The sequence below is a fragment of the Dama dama genome, chromosome 3 (assembly GCF_033118175.1).
Source record: "Dama dama isolate Ldn47 chromosome 3, ASM3311817v1, whole genome shotgun sequence".
Classification (NCBI taxonomy): Eukaryota; Metazoa; Chordata; class Mammalia; order Artiodactyla; family Cervidae; genus Dama; species Dama dama.
In genome coordinates, this window is record NC_083683.1 from 52,555,716 (window position 1) to 52,570,952 (window position 15,237).

Genomic DNA, 15,237 nt, shown 5'->3' on the forward strand with positions numbered 1-15,237 from the left:
AGGAGAAGAGGTGGAGGGAGATATGGAGAGGAAGAAAAATAGGACTTGTCGTATTTTTTCTTTATTTACTTCTGAAATTGAAGGATATTTAAAGAGTACTGAAATTTCAGCAAGTGTAAGGTGAGGAAATTGAGGGATTGTGATTGCATTTTTTCAGAATGATCTGGTTGCTCAAGCCAATATATCACTAGAGAGACAGAAATTTATGCATTGTACATTTTCACGATACTAATGGTGGTTAATGTAAATAGTTTATTAATTAATTTATCTATTTAGTTATTTATTTGGCCGTGCCATATGGCTTGTGGGAATCTTAGTTCCTGGGTCAGGGATCAAGCCCAGGCCCTCGGCAGTGAGATCGTGAAATCCCAACTACTGGACTGCCAGGGAATTCCCAATACAAATAGTTTAAAATGTAGTACCTGTGCTATAGATTTTGCTTTCAGATTCAGAGAGATTCTTAAGGATAGCTTGATGTCTCATGGTACTGTTTTAATCTATTTTCCTAAGCCCTTCTCCCTTTGCCTATTTTTGATAGGCCACAAAACATGCCCCTAAGTTCACAGCACTCTGTAAGATGCAATGGGGAAAGACAAATCAGTAATATCCCTGCCTTTCAAGGATATCCTTGACAATATCATTTGATTTGAAATGCCATCTGCAAAAAGAGTATGCAGACCACTAGATGGTGAAGAGAGAAACAAGCGGTGTCTGCATATCACTTCCGGCTCACTGTAGGACCAATAATGGGCTTCTTGACCTCTCAGCACCACATTCTGAATCCTTAAATGATACTTCTATTAGCATTTCTGAGCATTGTGAGATCCTCTCTTAAAATATGCTTTGAACTATTCAGTCTAGATGCTGCTTCTAGAAAGCTACTAGTTTAAAGAATGGAAAATGGTGTTAATGGAGTTAATCTTGTGTAATTTCAGTGTGGGCTATCAGGAATACCTTTAAGTAAAGAAAATGACTCTAATCTTCTTAAGCAATTCATTTTCTCAGCAACTGGGAGGCAGGAGCTAATTTACTCTGCCTGTGTACACAGACCCTATCTTACTAAAGGAAAATTTTACTTATGGAGAGAAATCACGATACCCATGAAATTATTTATATTTAGACATTGGAAAATAGGGCAAAATAAAAGAAACATTAAATTGCCTTTCCTTTATCAGTTTCCTTACTAAATACTCCACTCAATTACTGATATTTTCTGTTACAAAGGAGAAATTCAATCACGGAGTCAAAACAAGAGCTATTTGGTTGTTTTTAGGGGGAAGAGAACAAAGAACTGGTCACTCCTCAGCTGAGAGTGTTTGAGCAACAAGATGAGTGGGGAGTGGAGAGGGTTAGGGACTCGATTCTTTCTGCTTTGATTCCAAGTCACCCTTTTCTGGTGAGCCTCACTGCCATTTTCTTAGACTCTTTAAGTCAGAATTCTGAATTTTTCACTACAATAGGGTTTTAATCTTAGCTGATTTATTGTTTCCACCCCCACCCCTGGTCATAAAGGGCTAGTGTTTGTTTCTGAAAAGGGAAGGTTAAGACTCTTTCTATTAACAGAAACTTTATAATTTCCTTAGGCTATGATAAAATGTGCTGGGTTTTTTGCATATGATTTTCAAAAGGAAACTAGTTTTTCCGTGAAATATCTTAAGAGAAATTAATAGATTTTATGATATGTAAATAATAACAATGTACTTTTTACATTTAGAAACCAATGGACAAACAGAAGCAGCTATTCTGATTCTAAGAGCATTCTTCCAAGGCATTGAAAGAGAAAACTAATTTCATATGAAGCATTTGATGATTTGTGTTTTTAATGTACATATTGTCTCTCGTTTTGATTGTTGTTATAATTTTCTAACTGACTGCCCCCATTCTTCACTCTAACTGGTCTATCTTTGTATACTAATGTCAGTTACCCTCCTCCCCCGCCTGAAAAGTAGAAATCTGATCCTGTCATTGTGTTGAGACCATATAACATTTCTGTGGCTTCCCAGTATTAATGGAATGAAAATCCAAATTCCTAAACACAGCACATGTAGACCTGCACAGTATGGCTTCAGATTATCTTTCAAGTGTCATCTGCCTCCTGTTCTGTGAAACATACCTTTTGGTTAAGTTCTGTTTGTTCCTTGCTAAATATAGCAAGTTTTCTCATGTTTTGCCTCTCAACCTCCCCATTCCTCTCTGTTTAGGCTAAATAAATGTCTCATCTGTGAAATCTGTGTCGTTACAACAGTCCTACACCATGTTATACTTATTTGAGTGAATATCTGGTCATCTATACTAAATTTTCAAGGGCATTCATTTTTATACCTCAGGTACCCATCCATGCCTCATATGTAGCAGGCTTAAAAGTTTACACCTAGGTAAATTTACTTGGTAAGTATATGTGTCTCAGGAAAATTCTAAAATAGTCGTTTATCCTCACAGAAAATTTAGAGTATTAGGATTGAAACTCCTTATAAGGACTTTCCACTTCTGCGTGAATTGCCAAAGTAATTTTAATCTCTTCATCTTTGTCATCACTACCTATAAAATAACCACTTTTGATTTAAATATTAAATGCATTGCAGAATTTCGCTTACAACTCAGAACCAGCTCTCAGGGAATGTAACCATTCTCATTTTACAAGTGAAGATTCTAGGGCTTGAAGAGGTTAAGTAACTTACCCTAGTTTTCAAAGAATATTTACTCTGGCTCTCCTTGTTTTCAAGCCCGTGGTGATAAGTACTTTGCTCTGCTGGCTTCTAGTGCAAAGTGCCTCAGTGCACTTTGCTTATTGACTAGTGATTAATTTCTTCCCATTTCTGAATATGCATGCATATTTCTAATGCTTTATGACATTAAAGCAACCTGGGGGAACATAATGATAATGGGATTTTAATCATTGAGCACTATGTGTTTAACATTTTACATCTTACCAGTAAGTGCTTACCTGTGGGTTAAGTACTGTTATTTTTATTTTATAGATGAGGGCACAGAGATAGAGTGCAATTAAGAAACTTGAGAAGGGTAAAACATGGAGCCAAAGCTGAAGCCCAGATACTTTTTCTTATAGAATCCAGAGACTCTTAAGCCATGAACTTGGTTTGAACTTAAGTGATAGTGACTCCATGTCATAGAAGCTAGCACAAATGTTCTCTTGAAGAAACTTATCCCAGGTTTCCCATTTATGTTCAGACATTAAGCAGCACAGAAAAAAAAAAAAGAAGAAGAAGCAATACATCATGCATGAGTGTCAGCAGAAGCAAAAGATGGTATAAATAGACCTTCAAAATTCTGGACGTGGGCTTCATGTTGACTACTTTTAAAGAAGTAACAATCAAGCTTGAAAATAGGCAGGAAACAAGAAAATTAAAATACTATCTAGCATATTTGAAAAAGAACTAATATACTTTCTAGAAGTGAAAAATGTAATAAAATGAGTTTAATAACAGTACACAAAATCGAAAGCAAAATCAGTTCAGTTAGTTCAGTCATTCAGTCATGTCTGACTCTTTGCGACCCCATGGACTGCAGCGTGCCAGGATTCCCTGTCCATCACCAAATCCTGGAGCCTGCTCAAACTCAAACTCATGTCCATCAAGTTGGTGATGCCATCCAACCATCTCATCCTCTCTTATCCTCTTCTCCCGCCTTCAATCTTTCCTAGCAAAAGAATCTTTTCAAATGAGTAAATTCTTCCCATCAGGTGGCCAAAGTATTGGAGTTTCAGCTTTAGCATCAGTCCTTCCAATGAATCCTCAGGGCTGATTTCCTTTAGGATTGACTGATTTGATCTCCTTGCAGTCCAAAGGACTCTCAAGAGTCTTCTCCAACACCACAGTTCAAAAGCATCAATTCTTCAGCGCTTAGCTTTCTTTATAATCCAGCTCTCACATCCATATGTGACTAGTGGAAAAAACAGCTTTGACTAGACAGACCTTTGCTGGCAAAGTAATGGCTCTGCTTTTTAATATGCTGTCTAGATTGGTCATACCTTTTCTTCCAAGGAGCAAGTGTCTTTTAATTTCATGGCTGCAGTCACCATCTGCAGTGATTTTGGAGCCCAAGAAGATAAAGTCTCTCACTGTTTCCATTGTTTCCCCATCTATTTGCCATGAAGTGATGGGACCAGATGCCATGATCTTAGTTTTCTGAATGTTGAGTTTTAAGCCAACTTTTTCACTCTCCTCTTTCACTTTCATCAAGAGGCTCTTTAGTTCCCCTTCACTTTCTGCCATAAGGGTGGTATAATCTGCGTATCTGAGGTTATTGATTTTTCTCCTGGCAATCTTGATTCCAGTTTGTGCTTCATCCACCCTAGCATTTTGCAAGATGTACTCTGCACATAAGTTAAATAAACAGGATGACAATATATAGCCTTGATGTACTCCTTTCCCAATTTGGAACCAGTCTGTTATTCTGTGTCTGGTTCTAACTGTTGCTTCTTGACCCACATACAGATTTCTCAGGAGGCAGGTAAGGTGGTCTCGTGTTTCCATCTCTAAGAATTTTCCACAGTTTGTTATGCTCCACACAGTCAAAGGCTTTAGCGTAGTCAATGAAGCAGAAGTAGTTTTTTTCCTGGAATTCCCTTGCTTTTTCTAGGATCCAATGGATGATGGCAATTTGATCTCTGGTTCCTCTGCCTTTTCTAAATCTAACTTGAACATCTGGAAGTTCATGGTTCATGTATTGCTGAAGCCTGGCTTGGAGAACTTTGAGCATTACTTTGCTGGCGTGTGAGATAAGTGTAATGGGTGGTAGTTTGAACATTCTTTTTCATTGCCTTTCTTTGGGATTGGAATGAAAACTGACCTTTTCCAGTCCTGTGGCCACTGCTGAGTTTTCCAAATTTGCTGGCATATTGAGTGCAACTTTCATAGCTCATCTTTAGGATATGAAATAACAAAATAGTAAACTGAAATATAGGCCTAAAGAAATCCAGAATGGAACAATGGGGTTAACAACAACAACAAAAAAGTGCAGAGATAAGACATGAAGGTTACAGTGAGAAAATCAAAAAGCATTTAATTGGAATCTGAAGGAGTTGAATCTGAAAAAAAGAAAGAATAAGGTAAAGACAACACTTCAACAGATAGTAACTGAGAATTGTCTGGAGCTAATGTGACAGTAAAATACAGATTTAAGAAGTCCAATAAATCCCAAATAGTAAAAATAAAGCCACTTTGAGATATATAATAGTTAATATGTAGTATATCAGTAATAAAAAGAAATCTTAAAAACATCCAGGTAAAGATTATTCTCAGGGTATGATAGCTAACTCCAGAGTAGTGATGAAATATATTGAAATAACTCAGAAAGCTTATCACCAGAAGAAATTAAAAATAATCCTCAAGCAGAAGATAGAAGATCCCAAATGAAAAGCCTAAGGTAGAGCAACAAGTGATGAACAAAAAAATGTGGTAAATATGTAGTTAAATAAAACCAAGCGTTGACTTGATAAAATGCTGATGTCTATAATATCTTCGAGGTTAAAAAAGATGATAAATTAAAACATATCACCTGGGAGGGAACTAAAATGTACCAACAGTGTAAGTTTATCTGTAAAAATGGATAAATATATTGATTGACTTTAATTTTTGATGAATTGGAAAGATGTGGTATAATGTCTATGATGATCACTAGAAGAATAAAAAACAGTCATAACATCCAAACTAGGTGCTGGAGGACTGCTGTAACAATGTGTGCTCCTCAGATTAGAGCTGTGTGATTAATTGATAAGAGACATTGGATTAGATTCAAGAATCATTTCTATTGTCATGAAAAATTTTAACATTGAATTTTTAAAGAAAAATAGGAAGAGTTAATTCCTTCAAAAATGATTTCAAGCATTTTAAACTTTGAATATATGATGGAACAATGGACTGGTTACAAATTGGGAAAGGAGTATATCAAGGCTGTATATTGTCACCTTGCTTATTTAACTTATATCAGAGTACATCATGCTGGACTAGATGAAGCACAAGCTGGAATCAAGATTGCCAGGTTAAATATCAATAACCTCAGATATGCAGTTGATGCCACCCTTATGGCAGAAAGTGAAGAGGAACTAAAAAGCCTCTTGATGAAAGTGAAAGAGGAGAGTGAAAAAGTTGGCTTAAAACTCAACATTCAGAAAACTAAGATCACGGCATCTGGTCCCATCACTTCACTTCAAATAGATGGGGAAACAATGGAAACAGTGAGAGGCTTTATCTTTTTGGGCTCCAAAATCACTGCAGATGGTGACTGCAGCCATGAAATTAAAAGACGCTTGCTCCTTGGAAGAAAAGCTATGACCAACCTAGACAGCATATTAAAAAACAGAGACATTACTTTGCTGACAAATGTCCGTCTAGTCAAAGCTATGGTTTTTCCAGTAGTCATGTATGGATGTGAGAGTTGGACCATAAAGAAAGCTGAGCACCGAATTGATGCTTTTGAACTGTGGTGTTGGAGAAGACTCTTGAGAGTCCTTTGGACTGCAAGGAGATCAAACTAGTCAATCCTAAAGGAAATAAGTCCTGAATATTCATTGGAAGGACTGATGCTAAAGCTGAAACTCCAATACTTTGGCCACCTGATGTGAAGAACTGACTCATTGAAAAAGACCCTGATGCAGGGAAAGATTAAAGGCGGGAGGAGAATGGGATGACAGAGGATGAGATGGTTGGATGGCATCACTGACTCAATGGACGTGAGTTTGAGCAAGCTCTGGGAGTTGGTGATAGATTGGGAAGCCTGTCATGCTGCAGTCCATGGGGTTGCAAAGAGTTGGACATGACTGAGTGACTGAACTGAACTGAAAGTTTGAATGATTGTAAAAGATTTAAAAATATTAAAAATTCCCCCACAAAATGTATATATATATATATATATATATATATATATATATATGTAGTATTTACTATTTCTATACACTGTCACTTATTATTCTCTTAATCATAAGTTTGACCAGGAAGTGTGTGGATGTTGCTATTTCACACACAAAATCCATGATTAAGACATGATTAGAGAAGCAAGCTCAAATTCTTTATTAAAGTTTTGAAAATATTTTAACCTTTATATATTTTAAATACTTACTGTCTTCCATAGTATGTGTATTTTATTTTTCTTATATTTATATAAAGAGAATAATTTTTTTCATTAATTCATACTCTTGAATTCTTTCTAGCCTACTTTAGTGTGATACAAATATTTTCTACATATGAAAGAAGAGACTGGTAACACTATATTATATAGAGCCAGAGAAAGTGGAGGAGTGTATGATGATTCTGCCTTTTAAAGGCCATGTTAAAAACAAAAAATATTAGAAAATATATGTCTATAAATATGACTACTCATAGTTATTTCCTTGTGTTTCTCCTTTACTTTTCTTTCTCTTTGGTTCATGCCCCCATGCTCTCAGTCTACATTTGACAACTGACTTGATCAGTTCCATAGACACAAAAAGTCATGTTGTTGGCTTCATAAGATACTTCTGTGACCTTTGTACTGATGGTTTCTTAGTATTCCCAGAAGAAAACTCAGTAGGAGACAGCCGTCAACTTCAATGCCTGCTCTAATTTCACAGTGAAATATATCCTAGTACTTATAACCCCTTCGTCACTCATCTAACTCTACTGAGTATTCTCTGTGTTTCAGTGCTCTAAGGAAAGCTGGGGACTATTTCAGAATTTTCTCTGCCTGTTTCTGAAGTGTTAGAATGTTTACTTTTATCATGCAGTCACTTTCTAGGTGACAAATCAAGTAAAGCAATTTGATAATCAGCTTAATTGCTCTAGTAATTGCAGTGGAATAGAATTTCTCCTAGTTGGAGCTATTAGGAAATATTTCACATGTATTTAATACGGCAAATTAGAGAACTTAACAGTTAAATCCTCAGTTACTGTTTTTATAATTGGGTTTAATGTCATCCAAGAGACATTAAGTCTTATAAGTCATTAAGTCTCTGCCAAAACACCTTCAGGTGACTTGTGATATGAATGTGGTTGTGTAACTGGGCTTTTTCACCCTTCTCCTGAATGGAAATCATAGCAATATGCAATAAGGAAAATAGCATTTTTTAAAATCAGCAAACAATATGTTAAGTAAATTTAAAGTACACGTAAATACTGGCAAGAGCAGCAGACCTGAAAAAAGTTGCACGGTAGGAAGTGCGGGGAAAAAGTGACAAGAGAGTTCAGTAACAGCAGATCTCAAAAACAGCAAGAAATGCTTTTTCTAAACATGAGGGGTGTACCCTAAAGAGAAAAATTCAGTAGGTAGGCTGGTGGCAAAAATACTGCCAAACCTGGTTTGAGGCTAAAAAAATCATCTCAAATAATGTTGTTGTATCAATATTTGTAGGAAACAGAAGAGAGAATCTTTGAGTCATAAATCAGGGAAGATTATCCTGGCCTTACCCTCCTTTTTTTTTTTTTTTTTCATTTTATGGCCTTACCCTCCTAACCAAGAACCTCCTGCAAATAACTGGCCCAAGAAAATTCAAGTCATTCAATACTGAGTAACAAAGAAAACTGTCACAGTCTCAATACAAAGATGAATATGTGGGGGAAAAAAGATAACCGTGTAGAAAAGAGAAGCAAAATTTACTAACAGTCTGCAAAAGAGTGACCTTAAAGAAGATAAAAACTGTGACACATACTTTTATTTTTTTGGTAAAGCAATCACTTCTATGAAAGAAGACAAAAAAGAGATATAAAGAGCTTCCCTGTCGGTGGTTAAGACTTCATGCTTACAGTGCAGGGGGTGCTGGTTCAATCCCTAGTTGGGAAACTAAAGATTCCACATGCCATGTGGTGTGGCCAAAAAATTAAAAGAAATATAAAAAGAAAGAAAAGAACATAGGAAATATAAGACATGATAAATGGAGGATGAGAAGAAACCTGAGACAGCAGATTTCAAAAAAGGTGCAGAAGACAAAAACAAAACCACCAGAGAAATGAAGGTGAATTTGGAGCAAGTATCAAAAACAGTAGACAAGTAGAAGAATATAAGGGATAAAAAAGGTAAGGAGAACGAAATTGAACTCTCCTAAATATTCAAAGACTTACATACACACAGAAATGACAAAGTATTGGTGGTTAAGATGCCCAAAACCTTTGTGTTTGTGATGACAAGGAAATCTGGGACAAAATAAAAATTATGCTTTTCTAGGGAATTATGAAAGAGTTCTGTATGCCAGGAAGTGCAATGGACTTAGTACTGGGGTGACATGAGTTCTTAATAGATAGTAGACAGCCATGTTATTTCCATATCTGAGGGTAAGTAAACCCACTCTAATTAAACTGTGGGCTATCCTCAGAACAACTCAAGCCCCAGGAAGATTCAGAATAAACAGCCTTTCTTTCCAACAGCCAAATTAGGAAGGAACTTATACTGTTTGGGAAATTATCTAAAAAATACTGATGATCCTTTATACATAACACTGGGGATGAAATTTTAAAAAATAAAACAGTCAATGAAGCCAGAAAATATGAGTCATAATAAAGAATAAACTTAGTGGTGAAATCTTATAGTTTCTGTTAAGATCAGAAAAAAATGGTAATATATCTACACTCATTCCTTTTGTTATACTAGACATTCTAGCAATGGATGGATAAAGCAAGGAAGAGATATGCATAAAGTTTGGAAAGGAAAAATTAAATTTTTATCTTTGGAAGGCAATATGATTTCATACTAGAAAATACAAAGAAGTCTACAGGAACAAAAGAAATAACTGGAACTAATAAATGATTTTAGCCGGTTCACAAACCACAAACTCAATGTACAAAAGTCAAAATTTTTTCCATATAATAGTGATAAATAATTGAGCAGTGGTATTTTAGAAACAACACTATTTACAATAGCATAAAAACATGAAATATTTAGGAATATGTTTAACAAATGCTTCCATGTCCTCTATGTCATTAACAAGAGAATATTTCTGAGAGGAAAAAAACTAAGAAAATGAAGAGAGATATGATATTCATTGAGTGGAAGACTCAATTTTGTTAAGAAGTCAGATCATCCCAAATTGGTGTGTATATTTAATGAAATAATAATCAAAACACAGCCAACTGTGTAAAAAATGGCACAAATAATTTGGAGTCCTATGTGGCAATTTTTCATATATTTAAACATATCCTATCATATGAGTCAGCAGTCCAGTTCCTAAATATTTATCAAAGATTAATGAAAATATACATCCACAAAATTTTACAAAATGTTGTACAAAAATGTTCACAGTGACTTTGTTTGTAATAATCAGCAATTGGGAACAACCCAAACATCTGTACAAGGAAAATGGATAAAGAAATGGTGGTGTATTCAGACAATAAAAGGAAAACTTTAGGATACATGCAAAGGCATTTATGAATATCAAAAGTATTGTATTGCATGGGGGAAGCCAGGAACAAAGAGAACATGTGCTGTGATTCCATATATATGAAGTTCAAAGAATGCAAAATAAACTGTGGTAATAAAACTCAGAACAGTTGGTGTTTTGGTGTGTATGTGTGTGCGGTGGGGGCAGAAGGGAGGGAGGTTGGATCTAAGGCCAGGAGAGAATATTTTTGTGTAAAGGAAAGCTTCTACATCTTATTTGGGATGGGATAAATGGGATTTATAAATTTGTTAAAACTCATTAGACTGTATACATTTAAGATTTAAGTATGTGGATTACATTTAAGTATGAGTATTTTACATTTGAGTAAAATAGCATGTCTGTGGCAGTCACTGAACTCTTTCACTCAGCTATCCCTTCAAAAGTGACCCTGCCATGTGACAAGCTATTAGCCTGTCACCTCCAGCTGCAGCATCTTCAGAACGTGCTGACGCACTGGAGCTGACATGTTCTGTCTGCAACTGCAGCCAGTGGCTTGGATGACATGGATAGCAGAGACCCCTCAATGGGCAGTCTCTCTGAAGACTCTCTCTGGACTGGTCATAAAGTTTTCAGGGAGCTGCGTTAGCCTGAGGCTCTTTCCTAACCAGCTGTCCCTCCTTTCTCCTCTTTTCTCCATTTTCTGACCTGTACCATGGTCTAAAAGCTTTTCCAGTCTATTTCTGTTTCCTCTCACCTTAGCTTTCAGAGACAGTATCCTTGGTCATCTCTTGCATGTCTAACTCCATCTTGGTTTTGGACACAAACTTTCAGTTAAACAGTAATCTGGAGCAGAAATGAGGCCCAAAACATTTATCAGTACATTTATATTGGCTTAATCCCAGAGAAGTGTTTTTTTGGAAAATATCACTCTTTGTGCTTTTATGCTATATGCAACAGGCTCACCTAAGACAAATGTTTTTAATGGTTGAATATAAAGTTGTGAGCAAAGGCAAATGCAAACATAAAGAAGAAGTCATGATTTTAATATCAAATTGAAGTCATAATCTTAATATCAAGTTAGGCATTCAAAACATTAAGAAGAGGAAATTTTCATTTTTACAGCACAAGGAGGCATTCTGGATGAAGGTAATTTTTAAAGGCAACTGACAAACTCAAGGATGAAGAGAGTTAGGTGAAATTTTCCTTGTAAACAATATTTGAACATGCAAATCATTCTATAGTTAATTTAGTAAACTTTGTAGGTGAGACAAAAATTTTAATTTATATTGTATATTCTTGGATCCAGCTTTCTCTTCAAAAAGTTATCTTCTTTAATATCCAAAGTATATATTCTGTCTGAGAAACTTTTGTAACATCTGTTTTAAATAGCTATGCATATTTCCAAAGTAACTCAAGTCCACTCCCAGCATTTATCTCATTTGAAACCTAGATGCCCATCAGCAGATGAATGGATAAGGAAGCTGTGGTACATATACACCATGGAATATTACTCAGCCATTAAAAAGAATTCATTTGAATCAGTTCTAATGAGATGGATGAAACTGGAGCCCATTATACAGAGTGAAGTAAGCCAGAAAGATAAAGAACATTACAGCATACTAACATATATATATGGAATTTAGAAAGATGGTAACGATAACCCTATATGCAAAACAGAAGTACAGAACAGACTTTTGGACTCTGTGGGAGAAGGTGAGGTTGGGATAGTTCAAAAGAACAGCATGTATACTATCTATGGTGAAACAGATCACCAGCCCAGGTGGGATGCATGAGACAAGTGCTCGGGCCTGGTGCACTGGGAAGACCCAGAGGGATCGGGTGGAGAGGGAGGTGGGAGGGGGGATCGGGATGGGGAATACGTGTAACTCTATGGCTGATTCATATCAATGTATGACAAAACCCACTGAAATGTTGTGAAGTAATTAGCCTCCAACTAATAAAAAAAAAAGAAACTATAAATTTATTTCTGTGATTATTTGATTAATGTCTCATCATATAATGGCATCCATGAGGGCAGGAGCAATATTTTTTTGTTGATTGGTTGGCTTACTTGTATCATTGTATCCTTCATATCTTACACACATTGTGTGGCACATAGTAGGTCCTCAATGATTCTTATGAAGGAACAAATGAAGAACAGAGCACAATAATATTGGCATAATTCCTTCTGAAGGATTACAGCTAAATTTATTCCTTCTGGATGCAAGTCTTTCTGGAAACAGAGAGAAGTTGTGCTCACTTAATTGAGTCATCTCTTAATTCAACAAATATTTCTTTAGTTGCAAACACTATGCTAAGCATGAAATATACAGTGATAGCAGGAATAGATAGAATTCCTGCCCTTGAGGAGCCCATAACCTGGTAGGTAACTGCTTAAGAAATTCTCAATTCCCTTTCTAATATTTTATGCACAACTCTAATATGTATTTGTAGCAGTACTATACCAGCACTCATAAGCTCTTTTCTTATTCAGTCCTCAAATCACAGATGTCATCTCCATTTCACAAATAAAGGAACAGCTATAAAAAAGTTATGTTTCATGTAAATTAGTTCATTTTATTAAAAAAAATATTTATTGAATGCCTACTGTATTTAAGGAACTTTTCTAGGGTCTGGAAATGCAATAAACAAGACAGAGAAGGACACTTCTAGTTGGGAGGTTGCAAACAATAGAGAAGTAAAAAAGCAAATTTTAATAACTTTAGTATGACAAGAAATGATCAAGCGGTGGAATTAGTGAACAGAGGGACTTCAGGAGAGGACTCTCTGAGTGACACTGAAATTAAGAAGGTAGGAGTTAGATAGGACATTTGAAGAGTCATGGAAAAGAAAGCCTTCATAGGAAAGGCAGAGTGGAAGGCATTGAGCAGGATATGAATGAGCTTAGCATATTCAAGGGGAAAAAAACGCTAATGTTACTGGGGCTATGGGTTACATGGTATGAGTTAAGATTCAGGATGATATGAGTCAGATCATATAAGGCCCTAAAGACCATGGATCTATTCTGCATGCATTGAGAATTCAGTTAATGGGAGTTCATATAACTAACTTAGCATGGGTATTCACAGTTGAAGATTTCTTAGCAAATATAAAGTAAGGAAATTGTGGTTAAATCTGATTTCAAAGAAAACATAGACTCAATAGAGAAGCTGAAAGTGATTATAATCAGCTGGGTAGTTTCCCTTAGGTTGATGAATTGCTTTGCAGACATTAAAAGTGGTCTCCTTCAGAACTGTGTGTGTGTGTGTGTGTGTGTGTGTGTGTGTGTGTGTGTGTGTGTGTGTGTGGGTGTGGGTGGGGTGGGTGGGGTGGGGCTAGGGGAAGGGGTGGAAATGCCCCGGAGACCTGAGCATATCATTTCTTAGGACAATTTTTTTTTTACGCTCTTTTAATTTTTTTTATTATTTTTTCCCCAATTATTTTTATTAGTTGGAGGCTAATTACTTTACAATATTGTAGTGGTTTTTGCCATACATTGACATGAATCAGCCATGGATTTACATGTATTCCCCATCCCGATCCCCCCTCCCACCTCCCTCCCCATCCCATCCCTCTGGGTCATCCCAGTGCACCAGCCCTGAGCACTTGTCTCATGCATCCAACCTGGGCTGGCGATCTGTTTCACACTTGATAATATACATATTTTGATGCTGTTCTCTCAGATCATCCCACCCTCGCCTTCTCCCATAGAGTCCAGAAGTCTGTTCTATACATCTGTGTCTCTTTTTCTGTCCTTAGGACAATTTTTGAGAAGACTTCTTTTCAGGAGGAATAGGACGTAATAAGAGTTTTTGAGTTTGTAGAATTTAAAAGCAAAATACCCCCACATCTTAAGGAAAAGAAAAAGGAGAGTGATTCTGGTCCTTTATGTGATAAAGAATGGAAACAGCCCTGTGTGACTCAGGAATCAAGTGTGGGGCAAATTTTGTGGGGTTTTCCCTGGGTGAAAAGCTCATACTTTTTTCCTGACCTGAGGCTACCTGAACAGGGGTGTGCGTCATATGAACACAGTCTGTCTATTGCACTAGATTTCAACAGTAGCACCAGGTAGCATAAAGAAACAAGAGCAGAACCGGCTCTCTGCTTCAGAGTGGAAGATACCCTTTTTTACTGGGTAAAGCCAGGGTTTTTTGGAGAGTTCAGGGGAAAGGAGGATCCCAAAGAGAGATGCTGCATTACTGAAGAGGCAGATATGGGCTTAAGGAATTAATTGAAAAATATAGGAGAAGTGACCCCATGCAGGTACCCCAGGTCTACATGGCAATTTGTAAATGTTACATATGCCACTAGAATTTTGGATTGTCTGTGGGATCAAAACAATTTGTGGCATACAAAGTTATACAATTTATTTGAGATACAGTAGCTCCTTCAGAGTCATAAAATCAGGCTAGTTCCAGAGTTTGTGTTTAAAGGTAGTATTTTTTTTTAAAGGATAGAATATCCATTAAACTTCTTTTTAGTTAGCTTTTATCTTTATTTGGCATTCCATTTTTACTGGGTTTTGATTTCTAAGTGTTTTCTATATTCAATCATTTTTGCCAATACTCAAATAGCAATTATTGAGTTGTTTTAATAACTTATTTTCTACGTATTGAGTGAACATGCATTTGAAGCTGTTATTTCTTTCTAGACCATTTGGTTTATAGGGTTGCTTCACTTGAAAAACCTCCACAGAAATTTTCTGTTGTAGCCACTCAATATTTGATTCTTTCTTTTTTTTTTGGCTGCCAGACTCTATTACCCTTTCCTAATAGCACTCTGATTTGCTCTTTTCACATTAGCCACCTTTTGTTGTGTGAAGTATTGCCATGATGGAAACCCAAGTGCTTGATTAATTCCTACAGAAAACAAAGAAGTTCATTGACTGTTCCTGCCAAACACTTCCTCTAACCTTCCCCAGTAGTGTCAAGAGC